The sequence below is a fragment of the Calonectris borealis genome, chromosome 6 (genome assembly GCF_964195595.1).
Source record: "Calonectris borealis chromosome 6, bCalBor7.hap1.2, whole genome shotgun sequence".
Taxonomy (NCBI): domain Eukaryota; kingdom Metazoa; phylum Chordata; class Aves; order Procellariiformes; family Procellariidae; genus Calonectris; species Calonectris borealis.
Window position 1 is genome coordinate 21,218,782 of NC_134317.1, and position 16,238 is coordinate 21,235,019.

General features: G+C 40.9%; 1 protein-coding gene across 2 annotated transcripts in view; it reads left to right on the top strand.

Annotated features, from left to right (window-relative positions):
• Nucleotides 1-227: 227 nt before the first annotated feature.
• CSRNP3 (cysteine and serine rich nuclear protein 3) overlaps nucleotides 228-16,238 on the top strand; it is a 102,582-nt gene continuing 86,571 nt past the window's right edge. Inside the window, exon 1 of one of the 2 annotated variants that reach the window (XM_075153103.1) lies at nucleotides 228-359. The gene's annotated coding sequence lies outside the window, so the exon portion shown is untranslated. The remainder of the gene's footprint in view (nucleotides 360-16,238) is intronic. The other variant, XM_075153104.1, reaches the window with a different exon arrangement.

The following is a 16,238-nucleotide window of genomic DNA, read 5'->3' on the forward strand; positions in this document are numbered from 1 at the left end:
CGGGTGCCCCTAGGCCCCCTCCCGGCTCAGCGAGGAGCTCCCGCTGAGGCGAGCGGCACAGACCGGGCGGTGGCCGCTGGGCGCTTCCCCGCTGCCTGCCGACACGTAGCGCCCGCGGCCGAGTGCTGGGCGCGGCCCCCGGGCCCGCCGGGCTGCGGCACAGCGCCGCTCCCCGGCCGCTCCGCGCGGTGCGCCTCGGCCAGCGCCGCCCCATCCTCCGCTCGGACGGCGAGCGCGGCGCGGCATGGAGCGGCGGGTGGGGGCTGCCTCTCGGGCGGGCAGGTAGCGAGCGCCTGCTCCGAGCCCGGCCGCCATCGGGTGCCTCGGGACCCGCCCGCGTCTGCAGCCGCCGGGGACAGGTGAGGGGAGCGCGGGGAAAGGCGGGCCGGTGGCGGGCGGTGAGGGCGTGCGAGGCGTGCCACCGGCAGGCCGAGGGCGGCCGATTTCCCGGGGGAGACAGCGAGCTCCGGGCGGGAGGCGGGGGCCGCGCGGCGCGTCTGCGAGCGGCCCGGCAAGGCGGCGCGCGGCGGCCCCGGCCCAACGGCTGGCGAGGCGAGGGCGGCCCGCGCCCGGCGGCAGGTGAGGGCTGCCCGGGAGGGTGGCGAGCGGCGGCCCCCGCCCGGCGGCAGGTGAGGGCGGCGCGGGGGAGGCAGCGGCCTTCGGGAGCCGCTCGGTGTCACCCAGCCCCAGAGCTCGGGAGGCGCCGCTTGTGGGGCCCTCCGCTGGCGACGGAGGGCGGGGGGCCAGGCGTTCCCGTTACTTGTGTTACTCGTAACTGCCAGCGTCGGACCGATTAACCTAGGCGGTGGCAGGATGGGTTGAAATACCAGTTTTTCAGGTGAGGACCCGTAAGCGCGTTGGGTGTTTCTAACCGCAGAGGAGGCTGTGGAGCAAAGGTGCGCCCGTTGTTAGCCCGGGAGCTGGGGGTTTCTCAGTGAGGAAGAGAACGCACTCCGCTAGTACCTGGGTTTGTAAGTTGCCGAGAGAGAGCAGTTGTCTGCACATCAAAGATTTACTCTATCTTCACCTGGAGTGTTTCTGACCTTCCGGCTGTTTCTGACCCCTGAGGCATACAGGGCTGAGGCGAGGTGGCCTGCGGCACCTCTTTAGGGTTCCGTGGGTTTTAGCCGTCCCCAGGTGCTGCAGGTGCCCCAGCACTTTCGCTCCCAGCGGTGCGAGCAGGTCAGAGTCCCCGGGTGGAAGTGGGTCTGCTGTGCCGTGCCAGACTGGGGAATGGAGTGCTGGCGTGCAGGCGGGCGTCCCAGCCTGCCTGCCTTGCGGCGCAGGTGGTGTGAGGGTGGCTGGTGATAGCCGGCGTAGCCTCAGCTGTCCGCTGGGATAGTGGAATAAATGGGAAACGTTTCATGGGGTTTCTGTGTACTCTGTGGTTCTGGAGAAATCCTGTGCTGCTGCAAGACTGTGCTAGTCCTGTGTGAGAAACTATGTTCTGAATCTGCTTAGCGCAGCACACTCTGGATCAACAGATACCACCAGTTCTTTCTTTGCCTGAAACGCCTTCTGGTCTAACTAGGCAGGAAAGACAAGCTGTTGGGCAGGGGCAGTGGCTGGCACAGGCTAGGAGAGCTAAGGAATGAACAGGCTGCTTCAGGATGAAGGACATGCTCAGGTTCCCATGTTCTTTCACTCATACTGGTGAATTGTACCCACCTGATTTTGCAGTGTTCTGAAGGAGGATGTGTTTTATTGGGGGAAGATTTGTTGACTAAAGTCCACCACAAATGATCGCACATCCACATTTGTCGCCTTTGTTTCATCAGTGTGCAAATTGGAGAGTGGATTTTTTAATTTAAGTATGTGTGGAAAAAATAAAGCTCTAAAAAGTTTGTAAATTTTAATATCTTTACTCTGGGAAGTAGTAAGGTAAATAAAGACACAAGGGCAAAGATGCATACCCTAAGGTGTCTCCAAGATGACTCCTGTGCTGTTTAGTCTTGTCAGAGGAAGGCGATAGTAATTGTGATCTCTAAAATACCACTTTTAAAAATTGACTATAAGGAAAGGTCTGCCCTTTCTGTATGCCTGTTCTTATCTGTGGTTTTTGTTTCAATATGTTATTTTTGTGTTTATTGTATGAAGCGTAGTTCAGGCTAGCCCAGCAAAATACTTCACTTGTTGAGGGCGAGTCACTAAAAAACTCATCTATCATTTGTTTAAGATAGAGAATGCAATAAAGAGCAGGAAAATCAGAGAACTCACAGAGATTTTTTTTCTATTTATCTTTGTTTGTGACTAAGCATCCTTTGTTTTAAAATGTTCTTAGATATCTTAGCTCTTTAGATCTGTCTAGCTTTTACCATGAAATGAGCAGAACTTTCTGTAGCATGTGGTGTATATTTGGTCGAACTTAAAAACATCTATTTGTAATTTGAGTTAGGTAGTCTTAGATTTCTGGAATATAAAGCACTTGAATGTAGGCTGGCTTCTTTACTCTGTGGGGACCCTTACTTGCAGAATAGACTGAGAAGTGTTTGCAGAATCCAGTGTTACCTTACTGTGAATTTATCGTTGTTATGTGTCTTGTGCCTTACTGTTTAGATTTTGGATTCTGTCAGGTCATTCTAATGACAACTTAAAATTATTTCCTGCCTTTGTGATTGCATAGCAACGGCTGGGGGGGAAATAAGCAATAAACAACGGCAGGAGGTTGTGATTGTGTTGTTAGAACACACATCCAGTATTGTAAATTGTTGTACTTTGGAAACAGACGGCCTTGTACAGGGACTACAGGTCAGAACACAGCCTGGTTTGGTATTTGTCACACTGGCAGTACAGTAGGAGAAGTAGCAGCTTGCTTTAACCACGGACAGATGTTGCAGCGCTAATGTAATACATCGATCCATTTGTTCAAAGTGGAGGCGGGGGTGAATGGGGCTGAACTGTGCTTTCTTTTCTAAACAGCTAAATATAAATAGGGGAATGTTCTACAGGTGGTTAATGGTGACTAATTTAGAGAAACAGTGAGCCAGAGGAAAAGGAGAGTTGGATGTCCCTGGTGGCAAAGACGTCTGCCTAATGTTCGTATGAATCTGAGAAATGCAGAGCATCCGTATTACTGAAATAATGACTCATCAGATAGTGCAGTGTTAAGTGAAAGACTGGCATGTGCAGATAAAATGATCTAGAAGGTTAAATATTTTCATGCGTTTTTTACTATTTATACTATATATACTGTTGTATTATATGTTACTTTTTTACTCCACAGCCATTTTTCCTCACCAGTCACCTCTGAGGAAAAGACAGTTGTATTTTTTCCTAATCCTAAAAAATGAATAATGCCACACTATTATGAATATAAAATTTTACTTTAAAAGTATTGCGCACACAACTGTTTTGCTTTGTTGTTGTAAATTGCTCGACTTCTTCAGCCCAATTTAAATACATTTGCAATTTTTGCAAGCCGTAATAAAGATGCAGGTATCACACACACGCACACCCCACCCCCCACCCAACAACCATCATCCTGTTTACTGTATGGCTTTGACAGGTAAAAAGAAAGCCTGTTGCATTTCGCAGGTGAGTACGCTCTCCATTGGAAGTGCCTTCCATTACTCTGAATACCCTCAGTTACTGGATGATTTGTCCAAGCAATGCACAAGACCCGTGCGGGTCTCTGCCAGGGTATACAGCCTAGGTCAGAAAGGAGAGGGGGCATGGCTAACGCATAGGTAGCTGCGCAATCTGCGTTCCAGGGAGGGGGATGAAAAGAAGAGTTAATCAAAACTGATTGTTTTCAGTGGTACTATGTTGTGTATAATGTGCTGTCTGATAAGCAAGTGTTGTTAGAACAGATAAAAAAGTATATATTTAAGAACAGATAAAAAAGAATGTATTTCCTAATTAAGGGTTCAGCAGAGCCATCTAGAACCATGAACCAGTCTGCAGATAAGACTTGTACTTCGTTTCCAAGGTTTCTTTTTAAAGTAGTTTGTCGTAATCTGATACTTAAGTAGTTCTAATGTTAAAAGAAAAATGTATTTTGTTAAAAGAAAAATGTATTTAAAAATATATATTGAGCCTGCTTCGACGTGCAAAAGCAATTTTTGCAGATACTGTTCTGCAAAACTCTTTTCTCCAGGGTTCTTCCCTACTTCATTGTTGTGTTAGAAATGAGCACGTGGCCTAGAGGTCACATCATTTTGACAGCATTTTTATGTAGTACTTTTCATGTGGTGCTCTCAAGACATTTTATATCATATACATATTTGACAGGAAAATAAAACTGGCACCTCTGTAAGATTATAATGGGGTGGTGAAAAGGGTATGTTTGATAGTATGAATTCCATGTTATTACCTGGATCCTTTGATCAGCGTGTTGTTTTTTTTATTCACACTTCTGGGAACTGTTTGTGTTCAAGTGGGAATTGCATGACTCTAGGTTTGACACTGATTTTTCACTTTGCTTTGAAGTGCCAACGGCTTTCTCAAAAGGCATGATATTTGATTTTAGTATTCAAATGTTACTTTTTGTTACCTGGTAAGAACACAGATACAAAGGGCAAATTGCATGTATAACTAACCTTGAAATATTGTTTTAAACAACTGCATTATAAATCTTGCTTTGTATAGTCTGTCTTATGCAATATTCTTTTTTTTTGTGTACTCATCAAGCGCTTTAGTCTTCTTTTTTTTTTTGAAAGATCTGCTTATTGTCCTATGTGTAGATGGACTGAGCAATGTAAATCATTAGTGCACAATTTGTACCAAGTATATCTGGAAAAGACATATATACAAGTTGGTATTCTTGCATTGCGTATAGTACATCTTAAATACTAATTTGCTTACCTTATTTTGTATAAACTATATATATATATATGAGCAGGTTTTAGTGAAGATTTGCAAAATATATTTGTGGAAGGAGAGTTTGGAAGTAAGATTGGAGGATGCGTTTTGTTTTCAGGTTGAAAATACCCAAGCATTTTTGGTATGAAACCCTGGACTGGTAATTTCCCAGCAGACATGTTTCTGTTATAGCCTTGCTATGTCATGACTGGCTTTTTTTTGCAGTTCCCGTGGCAACGAGGATTTTTGATCTGTGAAACAGAATACTGTATATGGTTTGAGGGGGTGTCAGTTTTTGTTATTACAGAAGAGATTTTGATCCATGAAAGCTGATCAGGCACCCTGCTATCCCCTCTCCCATCCCTTCCCTTAATAATCTGTGTTTTGCCTGTAAGATTACATGTAAATGTGAATTCCTATTTGACAAGAATACAGTTACCTGTTCTAATTTTTGGCATATTTAAGAGATGGTGGAAAATTTGTAAAGGCTTACTGTAGTGATAGTCTGGAAAATGTGTCATCTTCTGGGTGGAGTCTTGACAAACAGGAAGCCATTGTATAGGCATATAAATTTGTATGTGTATATATTTGTGAACATTGTATATGCGTATAAAAAGTAATGAGAGTTAAAGTTGCTCAGGATTTGCATTGACTTCTCTAATGTTTACTTTGGCTTGGACTTGTTTCCAAGATGCGTTCATAAAATATTTACTTTTTAAATGCACTTACACATTTTAAGTAAAGAATCTTAAAATACTGTACCTGATTCACAAACTAAAATTTGTTAACAGTGGCAATAATCTTGTGTGGTTTTGTGTGTATGTCTGTCCCTCACCTTCTCAGATGAATACATGGGTGGTATGGGATGTATCCTGAACCAAATAGTTATAGGAGGAGCCTTGATAAAGTAACTATGCTTAGGGCATCGGTCATTTTTTCTAAATTAGATAGGTTTTTTGTGGTGTTGTTTTTCTTTTTGAGCACTCGTTCCAAAAAAAGAAGCCAATTCAGATTTATCGAGTTCCCTCCACATCCCCATTAGTTTCTTTTCTTTTTTTTCTTTTTTCTTCTTTTCTTTTTTTTTTTTTTTTTGGTAACTGGTGAAAAAGAAAATGGGAATGATGTAGTTACTGAAACAAACAGCGTAGGTAAACTAGGCAATTACTCTTTATGTTGCAAAAGCCTCTGAATAGTACAACTAAGAAAGGTATCTTCATGACATCTGAAAGGCAATTTAGAGATGCATTAAAAACAAATTTGGAAAGTAAAGTCTGCTGCCAGTGGCCTGCTGGTCTTCACGTGGTTTGGGCTGGGAGATCTCTGTCTCCCCCTGCCACTGTCACCACACACATGTAGGATTGTTATGGAATCATGAAAACGAAAGAACATCGCATTGATCTCTGCAATGAACTACTCATCCAAAGGCATGCAGTTCTGCTGGAGAAGTACTGTACAGGAGTAGGGCAACCTAGCATTTAGGTAATAACTTCATCCAAATACCTGTTTGTAAAGATTTTTCACTAGTGCTATCACCTGTCTATGTCATAGCTGTGACAAAATAACTTACATATACATGAGAGAGAAATTGAGCTTCACGCCCATACCCAGGCATGAATACCCTGGATGCAACGAAGTGTGCGACAGTATCAGTTTTTTCAGGTGAAGCTAGAAGTTCAGAAATGACTAATTCCCCCCCTTCCAGTGCCTTCTAGGAGATGATTGAACACGGTAGGTGCATGTAGTTTAGACCTCTGTGTCACGCTTCTCGTAAAGAACGACTTTGGAGTCAGTTCAGTGCTCGCTTATAGTAGTGTATCATTCAGAATGCTGAACGTGATTCTGGAGCATCCTGGTGTTTGGCAATTCAAGAAAATCGAGGTATGAAAACTGGAATTTTGAGCATGGGTCTGCAAAGATTTACGGCGACTGATAGCATCTGGCAGCGTATTGCATACCACCTCCTCCCCCGCCTCCAACACAACCTCAACCCATTTGTAAGAGCTTGAAGGTTCGTTTTGATACTTGTTTTTCTGGCTTTGCTTGTAATACTAGGCAGTGCAGTTTTTCACTGAATAGTTTGTCCAGTGCTCCCTGAGAATTCAAGAGAAAAGACAGTTGCTAGCTCGGGCTTTATGCTTGAGAAATGTGCAAAGTTTAGGAGAAGGGATCCCTTCAATGCAATTAAAGAATAAGAAGAGTTGTGAGTTGCAATGTCGGATATTTTTCATTGCATATGGAGAGGATGTGAGGCTGGTGATTCTGCATGAAGCTGGTGAATAGGTCAAGCAGCTAGTTTCTGCATCTCTGTTGAGGTGCATTAGGAGGAGTGACAATGTGATGACATAATCACTGACCCCAGATTGTTCTCAGCTATAAATCCTCTGGTTGCAGTCTCCGCTGTTCCTCAGCATGTGCCGATCACGTTTAAGGGCTTTTCAGATCATCTCCATCACCATCTGCTACATAATGGAAACAAAACAATTGTGCTGTGTGTGGAGCCAGCTGACTCCCTGAGTGGAGACGAAGGTTTGCAAAATGCATCTTGTTTCTAAGAACTTGTTTGTCTGGTTGGTCTGATTGACATACTGTGCACTAGGCTGCTGTTATGGGTGAAAAATAAAACGAGGTAGTGACTCATTTACAGGGTCGTACACGTTTTTTGAGTAGTCAGATACTGCATACTCTATGCGTGTTCTCATGCTTGCGTGCAAGAAATGCTGCACATCCTAATGTCTCTCTAATTAGAAGAAGGGAAACATAGTCCATATGTGAAACATCTTGTCAGCATGAATATATTGGTAACATTTGTCCTGCATGAGCAATGAGAAGATAAGCAACAGGATTTCTTAACTGCAAGTATTCACTAGGTGTCAGTGCATGATCACACCGAACTGATGTTCTCGCTGAGTTCTTTGATGATTGTGGTACCTCCCTTATGAATAGGGATTTTAAAGAAAATTCCTACTTTCGTCTCCAGAATGTAGTGTGGATTAAATTTAAGAATAACTAATGATTAAAAGTAATTAATTCAGTCTTGTTTTTAGGAGCAGTCTGATAAAAATGCTGATTTTAAAAAAATGTTTTGTGCTTAATAAAGGCGATTTAAAGACTTGGAATAGCCCCTGTGTTGATCATTATCTGGCTTTCTTGTCAATATCTGGTATATTACTGATCAAACACTTTACCTGATACTGCTGCTGATTCTGAGTGTGACTAAAATTCCTATTAAGATGAGCAAAAATGACAGTTTTCATAGTGATATGTTATCTGTAACACAAACACATTCACTTAATTATTTGCAAAACTGTTGTTTTCCTTAAGGGATGTAAAAGATCAAGTCTGTAAATGTCAGTCGAAGTGGAGGAAAACCTTATGAATATAGCTAAGAAAATCTTGTTCTCTTGCCGTATCGTGTCACTAGAATGAAATACCATGTTTATTAGAATATCTTGTATTACTTGCATCTCAATGTTAGATTTTTTTTTTTATTTTTAAGCAGATTTAAATTCATAATATTTAGCCTAGTTTAGTGATGGATGATTAGGGAATGTATCTTTTCAATCTGTATAGAGTGATCAGCATTCATCTAGAATTTTAAATTGTTGCAAAATGTTTTTTTTTTTTTCTGTCTTGTATGTAAAAGTATTTGGCGAGAGCTGTACATTAGTAGGTTAAAATAGCAACAATAGTCATTCACTTGATAAATGCAAATATTTGAAACGGGAGTGCTATATCTTCCAGTTCGTACTGAACTTTTCCTATTGTATTTTAATCCATAGCACTTAGTGAATTGTAAAAACATTTACATGGTACCGTTTTATATCTAATCTATTTACAAGTAAGGCCTTTTATAGCACTATTCGCTGGTACCCTAAGGGAAGCGTTAATACTCATGCTAATAGGGAAGAGAAGTTAGTATGGTTACAAATACACATTTTTGTTTTCACTCACGCTTAACACTATGTTGCTACATATTCAGTATGTAGCAGAAACACTGATGTGATTGTTCGACGGCCAACCTTCAGTATTTTCCCTATCGTTGTAGCTGTATAAGAGGACCATCTTTGGTGCCATCTTTGTTTATTCATACCACTTAACTGTCAGATAGTTTCTATCTGATCATCAGACAAAGGCATATTTCTTCCACCCTGGTGTCCCTCCGTTAACATCATGCAATGACATTTAAGCACTGCATCTCTCATCATGGGACACATCTACCTGCCCGGCCAGATTTTAAGACAAATTCTGATCGAGCTTGCAGAAGAAGGTCCATAAAAGATATGGTAGGAAGACTGTAGAGATTAAAATAGACCATTGTCTAACATACACCTCTCCCTTACACAGACATACTGAACATAAACGCATATAACAAGTTCTAAATCTAGGAGAGCTTGAGTGACTTCTCCTTGCATATGATTCTCTGACTTTGCGTCTCTGAACATTGAAAGAAAGCCCATTCTCCAGCTTCAGTTGCTCATTACCAGAGTTATTTTCTATTCATGATGCAAAAGAGAGCAGATTCTGTCACTGCCTCAAAAATTGTTCCTAACTAAGGCTTAACAATTTATGTATAAGAAATGCTGATTTTCATTTTTAATGACAACTTTGGGATCCTTCCAGGATCTCTCTTCAGAAGTTGATCTGTCTGAAAAGAGAGATCTCTGCCCAGTGACAAAATTTTTATATTCCCTTGTTTGACATGTCTTGAGAAATTTGTTTAAAATAGTTCCCGATGCTCGCTTTCTACTGTCCTGCTTTTCATTGCCAACCGTGACATTCTGTTGGTATGGTTCCTTTGAAGTTCATGATTCTGCTAAGCATTTTCTCGCAGGCCTACTGCTGCACTGACGGTGATTAAAAAGGCATTTGCAACTCAGGAAATCAATTTGATGATTCTCTGCAGCTTTTAAAGTAATACATACTGTTTTTTTAGCATAGAAAATAGAACTTGTGTCTGTGCAAAATATGCAAAGAGAAGCTCAGTCATCCTGCATCTCACTGGGGTTTCCACCTTGCTGAAATGGACATACTAGCATAGCTGGATGTCTGAATTTCTGAGCTTCTTTAGAGTATAGGCAGCTGCGTGCACTGAGAATCCAAAGCACTGATCCCTCTTCTGTGGGTGGACTCTTAACGTAATAGGATTTTCTCTTTCACCAATCATAGACATGTACTTGGTCATTGTAGTTAGAGCTCTTCTTAAGAAAGTGAGAGACTTGGTTACTGTTCTTTCCTCAGCCTGAAAGTGTTCAAATCCACACCTGCATCTTCCAGAAATGTACCATAATTGACAAGCTATAAAATAATTTGGGGAAGATAGTGCTAAGCAGGGGTCTGTCTTTTCTTTTGGGTGATACTGGACGAAAAGGGGCATAACACTCTTACCTAATATTGGGTCATTCAGGTGTGCGGAGAGCTATCTGGGCTTTCTCGTTCACAAGATTATTTTGGAAATAGGGACTAGACTCCCTCCCAAGTGAGCGTTCTCTTCTAGAGACTCTTCTGAACTCTTTTGCAAATCTATATGTGAAGACACACGTGGATTGTTTGCAGAATACTGTTTTTTTTGGTGCGGCTGAAGTTCACGTCACTTGGAGAACGAGTACATTTTGATTTATCAGCAAAATTATGCATTGACGTTTTGAACTCCACCTTAGCTATGACAGAGCAAAAAGGTAAATAACGACCTTTCTTGTTGCAAGGAGCATGACAAATCAGGCACCTGCTGAATTTCTGAAAAGGCAACTGATCTTTCACATCATTTCTTTAGGGTTTTTTCCCTCTTTTTTTTTTTTTTAACAGCTCTGCTACTTACAAGCTTTGTATTTGTTTACTTTTCATTCTGTAGCTTAATTTAATGCTGTACTGGTCATCTGTTAAGATTAAATATCTTTAGTGTTTGTTGCATGTACAATGGTGAATTTTACCTTAAAGATCCAATTATGGTTTTAAAAAAAAATACATACTAGAAAAACCATAAATGAACAAGTGAAGGAATGGCTCCCAGAAAGCAGTAGTATTGGAAGGCGGGTAAGTACTGGTTAGTTACATGTCCTTACGGACTGGACATGATTTCCTCAGATTCTCTCTTTCCCTGTCTGTTTTGGTGAGCTGTGCCTCGGCACAGCTGGGGAAAAACAGTGACTATGATCAATAGCAGCAGTGCACGGACTTTCTTAAAAGTATGCATGGGGTAAAGAAGGAGCTCCTTCAAAGTCTTCTGGAATTAAATTTTGCACAAGTGTATTTAAAAATTTAGTACTTGTATTGGTAGAAATGTAAAGCAATGTTACTTTTTTTAAACCAGAAATTAGTTTATGAAAAATACATGTTTTATGCTTGTATAATGTACTTGAGGACCAGATTCACCATTTGATCTCTTCTCTTTGATCACTGGTTGGCATATGGATGTGCAGAAAATCCAAAATCTGCGACAGAAGAAGGGTGACTTTCACATATTAGTGTAACCTCGTGAGCTCTCCAGTAATGTATGTGAATTGATTGTGGGCAATCTCCCAATATTAACTGTGTCTGAGTATAAGGCTGCTTTTAAGTGAATGCGACCTGTATATGAGGCTGAGGACAGGTTAGCTGCGGAGTCATGCATGAGGCTGGGCTGGGTGGAGAGAGCAGACAGTTGTAGGGAAAAACCAAATTAAGAGGGCTAGGACACTGTCCACATGGTTGAAATCAGGATGGTAGCACACAGGGCAAAATTTATCAAATATAAATTAAGTTGATTTTTAATTTTATTCTTTGAAAAATGAGAGATGCCCACAATGATAACTTAGGGTCAGCATCAAATATTTGGAAGAAATGCTCTTAATGTTTTTCCTCCTTTCCTGTCTGAATTAGATGTTTGTACCTAACTGCAGTATGGCTGCTTACGCTTAGAATATTTGGCTTCACACGTGTATGTTTTTGGACTTTTTATTATGTTGTAGTATCTCTGCTATGAAGATTTCTGAAAGAACTACTAAAGACTGTCAAAAAAGGAAAAATGTTTATCATATCTGTTTGTTATTTAATAAACTTCCAAGAACGTTTGAATACATACACATGCACATATGATCTCTCAAGTCAAATTTCAAGCATTTTCTCTAAATGTATGTTCAATAACAACATCTGTGGGAATCAATTACCATGAGCATTCCATGTAAACCATGCTTGCTTTTGAATAGGAACTTTGATCCCATGACAAAAATATAGGTATTAAAGACTGATGTTGTAGTTCTTTCATCAATAAAATCCCTTATTCATGGTCCTAAAAGGGGGGGGGGAAATATATCTTATACTTTCCATGTATAGTCTTTGGTATTTATTAAAGTAGTTATTAATAAAAGAATTAAAGTCTCCAGGCAACCTGAGACATGTGGAAGCACATTTTTTTTTCAGGCATCTTTATGCGTAATTGTCACCTAGGTCAGAACTGACTTGATTCAAAATCAGCTTAAAGGTTTCATCAAGTCAGTGCATTGGTAGAGGAAGAAGGAATATAAATAAAAGAAGAAACTTATCTAACCTGCAAAATAAGCAGAAAGAAAAAGAACACTTATTAATCTTTCAGGTATTCAGCTGTGGTGACTACGTAAGATCTCATAAGGCGCCTGTCATAGCAATGAAAAGTGGTATTCCTCCCTGACCTAGCTGTCAGTCTGTGTCTGTGTTCCTTCCAAAAGGGGTAATACCTCATCTTTTTTCTTACCGTGCTGTGCCAGCATTATGTTCCTCACTGGAGCAGATATGGCTGAAAACCAAGAAATTTTTTTTACAGCTAATAAAAACTGGATTAGTAAACTTGGTCAGGTTTGCTTAATTTTGCCTTTCAGTCATGAAGTGTAGATCATGGTTCAAAAGAAACTTGTTTTTAAAGTCTAATTTTTTAGACTTGTGTACTGTTACTTATTTAGGAGAAGTCGATTCCTGATTTTGGGAAGAACTTACCTGACTTAGATGTTGGTATGTATATAATTAGAATTGGAAATAATTTTCATGCTAGAAAGCTGCTTTATAAGATAGTCACAGATGAATTAATGGAAATCCCTGTATACTCTTGTGCAGAGGTTCTTTGCTTACCTTTTCTCGCTTTTGTGTCATATGTTATACCACTTTTGATTTCACTGAAGGCAGATAACTGTACTCGAGTTGATTGAAGGAATATAAATGGATGTTGGTAAGTGGGTGGGAGTCTGAGGAAGTTGAAATTTATGTAACTTGCATTTCTAAGAGGTGAAAATTAGTCTGCCTTGAATACATTTCTCAATTTTGCCCTGAGATTGTTCCCACATGGTGCTATTTTGATGGAGGTTTCTGGTGTTTTTTACACAAGCTGTATATTTTTTTTTAAGAGGAAAGGAGAATTTGTTTTGGTTTTGCTTGGTTTTGTTTATCAAGGATTAAAGAAAAACTTACCTATTATAACAGAGGTGCTGCAGTTCTGTTTCTCTTAAAACTAAGGAAGGAACTAATGCACTCTGCTTTTGGCCTTCAGCTGCACAACAAGCAGTGTAGTCTTCCTCCCCTGCTTCTCCTCACCATCTTAGAACAGTTTTTACAGCTCCTTGATAGATAATTCCTCCTAAAGTAACATGTATTCAAGTGTCAGATCCACTGACCAGTATGGTCACTTTCTAGCATCCTCGTGTGCCGTATAAAAAGGGCTTGGTTTGTTACTGTTTTAAACTGGAACAAACACGGTTTGGCACAGCTGCTTCAGAGACAGCAGAGTCTTCTAGGTTCTATTAAAGAGTAAAAATGTATGAATGCTGTGGTAAAGTAATCCTATTTTTCTTTCCTGAAGCAGTTTCGATTTTCAAAATATAGGGTGATGTGTTTTCACTGTGCATTGCCTATAATTATCCAGCTTCTTCTCCAACCCAAACAGTCATTCCTTCAGGCTTCATTAAATGCAGTCAGTAGGGCATTGAAGCTAATATAGCTTGTTGTATGGCTTCTGCATTTTAATACGTTGCTATTTCTGCCTGCCGAGTTCTGGTTTGTTCAGAGACTCATGAAAACTGTATCACACACATCCTATTTGATAGCTTCTCACTATTTAAACCTCAGACTACTGGGATCCTACATGCCTTGAGAGATTTCTAAGGCTAGTAGGTGATGGCATCTGTCCACCATTTGTGAGAAAGAAACCTCAATTCTCCATTTGTTTTCAGTCATAAATCATAAGTAATTTCCTTGCAATGGCAGCAGCTTCAAATTAAGGAAACCTTGGCTTGGATTTCATAATCAAACATCAGTGGGTTCCAGTTCTTTTGACCACACAGGATTTTTCCAGGCAGCAGCCCTGAGTGCATACCAATAAGTCATACATAGTTCATTTATCACTTTCTTCTTTTTTTCCTCTATCAGTGTTTACTCTGCTTGGGGACCATGCTGGCACATTTCTTAATGACACTGGATGCTGAGTTGCCGCATGGAATTGGCAGTGGCTGTGAAATTCAGGTAGTCTTGTTGCTGCTTTACAACTTGGTCCGTCCCTCTTCAAGGATCTTTCCACAGACATGGAGAATGCTGAGAAACAAGGTGTTACAATGTCTCTCTCCATTCAGGAGATCTGGTAGATCTAATGTGTGGAATATGACATATCTTCCTTGGATCTTGCTAACAGAACGGTGAATAAGATCCTTATTTTTAGACTATGTGTGAGAAATTTGTTCTGACATCCTAGTAACAGTCTTTCAGGAGAGCAATTACGCTGTAGGAGATCTGACCTCTTCCAGCATTAATAGGTGAGGTGATAGCTCTTTTGCTTCTGAGCCGGACAGTAGTCGCTGTTTTTCTTAGGCAAATGCCTGATCCTGCAGTCAGTAGCCTGGTGAACAAACTGTTAACAGTCTCAAATGTCTGCCTGTAGCTTTCTCTAAATATCAAGCTCCACCTATGTCTTCATTAAGCAGTGTGTTAGAGCTGATCTCACACTTGACAGAAGAGATCTACAGTAATTGGTTTCTAATGAAGGACTATGTGATAAGTGTCACAAAGTCACAGAACCTGAGGGTAGCTGCTGGGAGTCACACACTGTACAATGCCTGTGTGGATTGTCAAGTGGAGATCGAGAGATGTTACTTACCAGTAATCGGAGTTCTTTGAGGTATATAAATCTGCAAGTACCTTTTGCCCCTGGCCATCGTTTCCCTTTCCTTCTCTCCTATTTGCAAAGATTTGCATTTCAGAAGAAACTAAAATGGTGCAGAAGGTGCTACCCAGTATCCTAAACATGAGAGCGGGCGGGAAATCAGCACATCCTATACTAGATTGCAGAAAGAAGTAGTGGTCTAGTTCGCAGTGAATGTACACGTGAACCATAGGGAATTACAGTTACTGATGAACTCTCATCCCCATCTTACTATGTACACCCCCCCCCCCCCCCCAAATGTGAAATAAAGGCCACTAACAGAAAACTGGATGCAGAACTTAACAAGTCAAGGATCCTCTTTGATATCGAACACTGTTGCAAACAGTTTTTAGTATTGATTTAGCTTTGAAGAATTTTAACTCCTCTGTCTTTTAAGTAAGTAAATCCTTCATGGTTCTAGGAAGGAAGCTCGTATGTGCACTAAAGAAGCAAGTATGGGCCAGGTATGGGATAGAATAAAGGAGAGAGAGAGGAAAATAATCTGTTAAAGTAGAACAGCTGCAGATATTTTTTATTTAAAAAAAAAAGGTAAAAAAAGCATAAGGCCTACAGAGGAAGATAACTGGACTACTGATAGAGCCTACCAAGGGAGGGCAGTGGAACAGTTAGCTCTGCTAAAGGAAGAGGCTGAAAGCAGATATTGTGCGAAGGATCATGTTTAGTTTTAGCAGTGTATGTTATGAAATACAAGAGATTTGTTTGAGGTTCTAATTATTTACTAAGCTGTGCCAGCTCATCTTTACCATCAGGGTTGTCTAAAGTGTTAAGATAAACATGGGTTTTGTTTTTTTTTTTTTTTCCCAGCATCCCTGAGTGTGGAAGTGTGTGTGGTTTAATGATCATCATAAATAAATGTCATTTTGCTTGTGTGGGTCTGTGCAGCGCCTTTCAGCTTTGTGTCCACCATAGTGGAGTGGGAAGTAAAAATCTTGATTGGTAAGTCTGGATGTTACAAAGAACTGTGAGTTGCAATGGAAACCTGAACTGGGATGCGTGAATGGTTTGTAATGAACCAAACCCAGTCAGGAACTGCCTTCAGCTCTGATCGCATAGCTATACAAATTTAGTCAAAGGGCACTGGCAGCCTTGCAGTTTCTGATTTCAACTTAGTTATATTATTTTAATTTACTCAGTCAGTACTATTATATGGTAAGGCAGAGTGGATTACTGAGATGTAATTTATATATACTTTCTAAATTTTTTCTCTGAAGCTTTTTTCCAGGAAGGAGGTGATCCTGTAGCATACTATCCTTCTGTAAAGGGATTGCCAAAACAAGCTTCATTC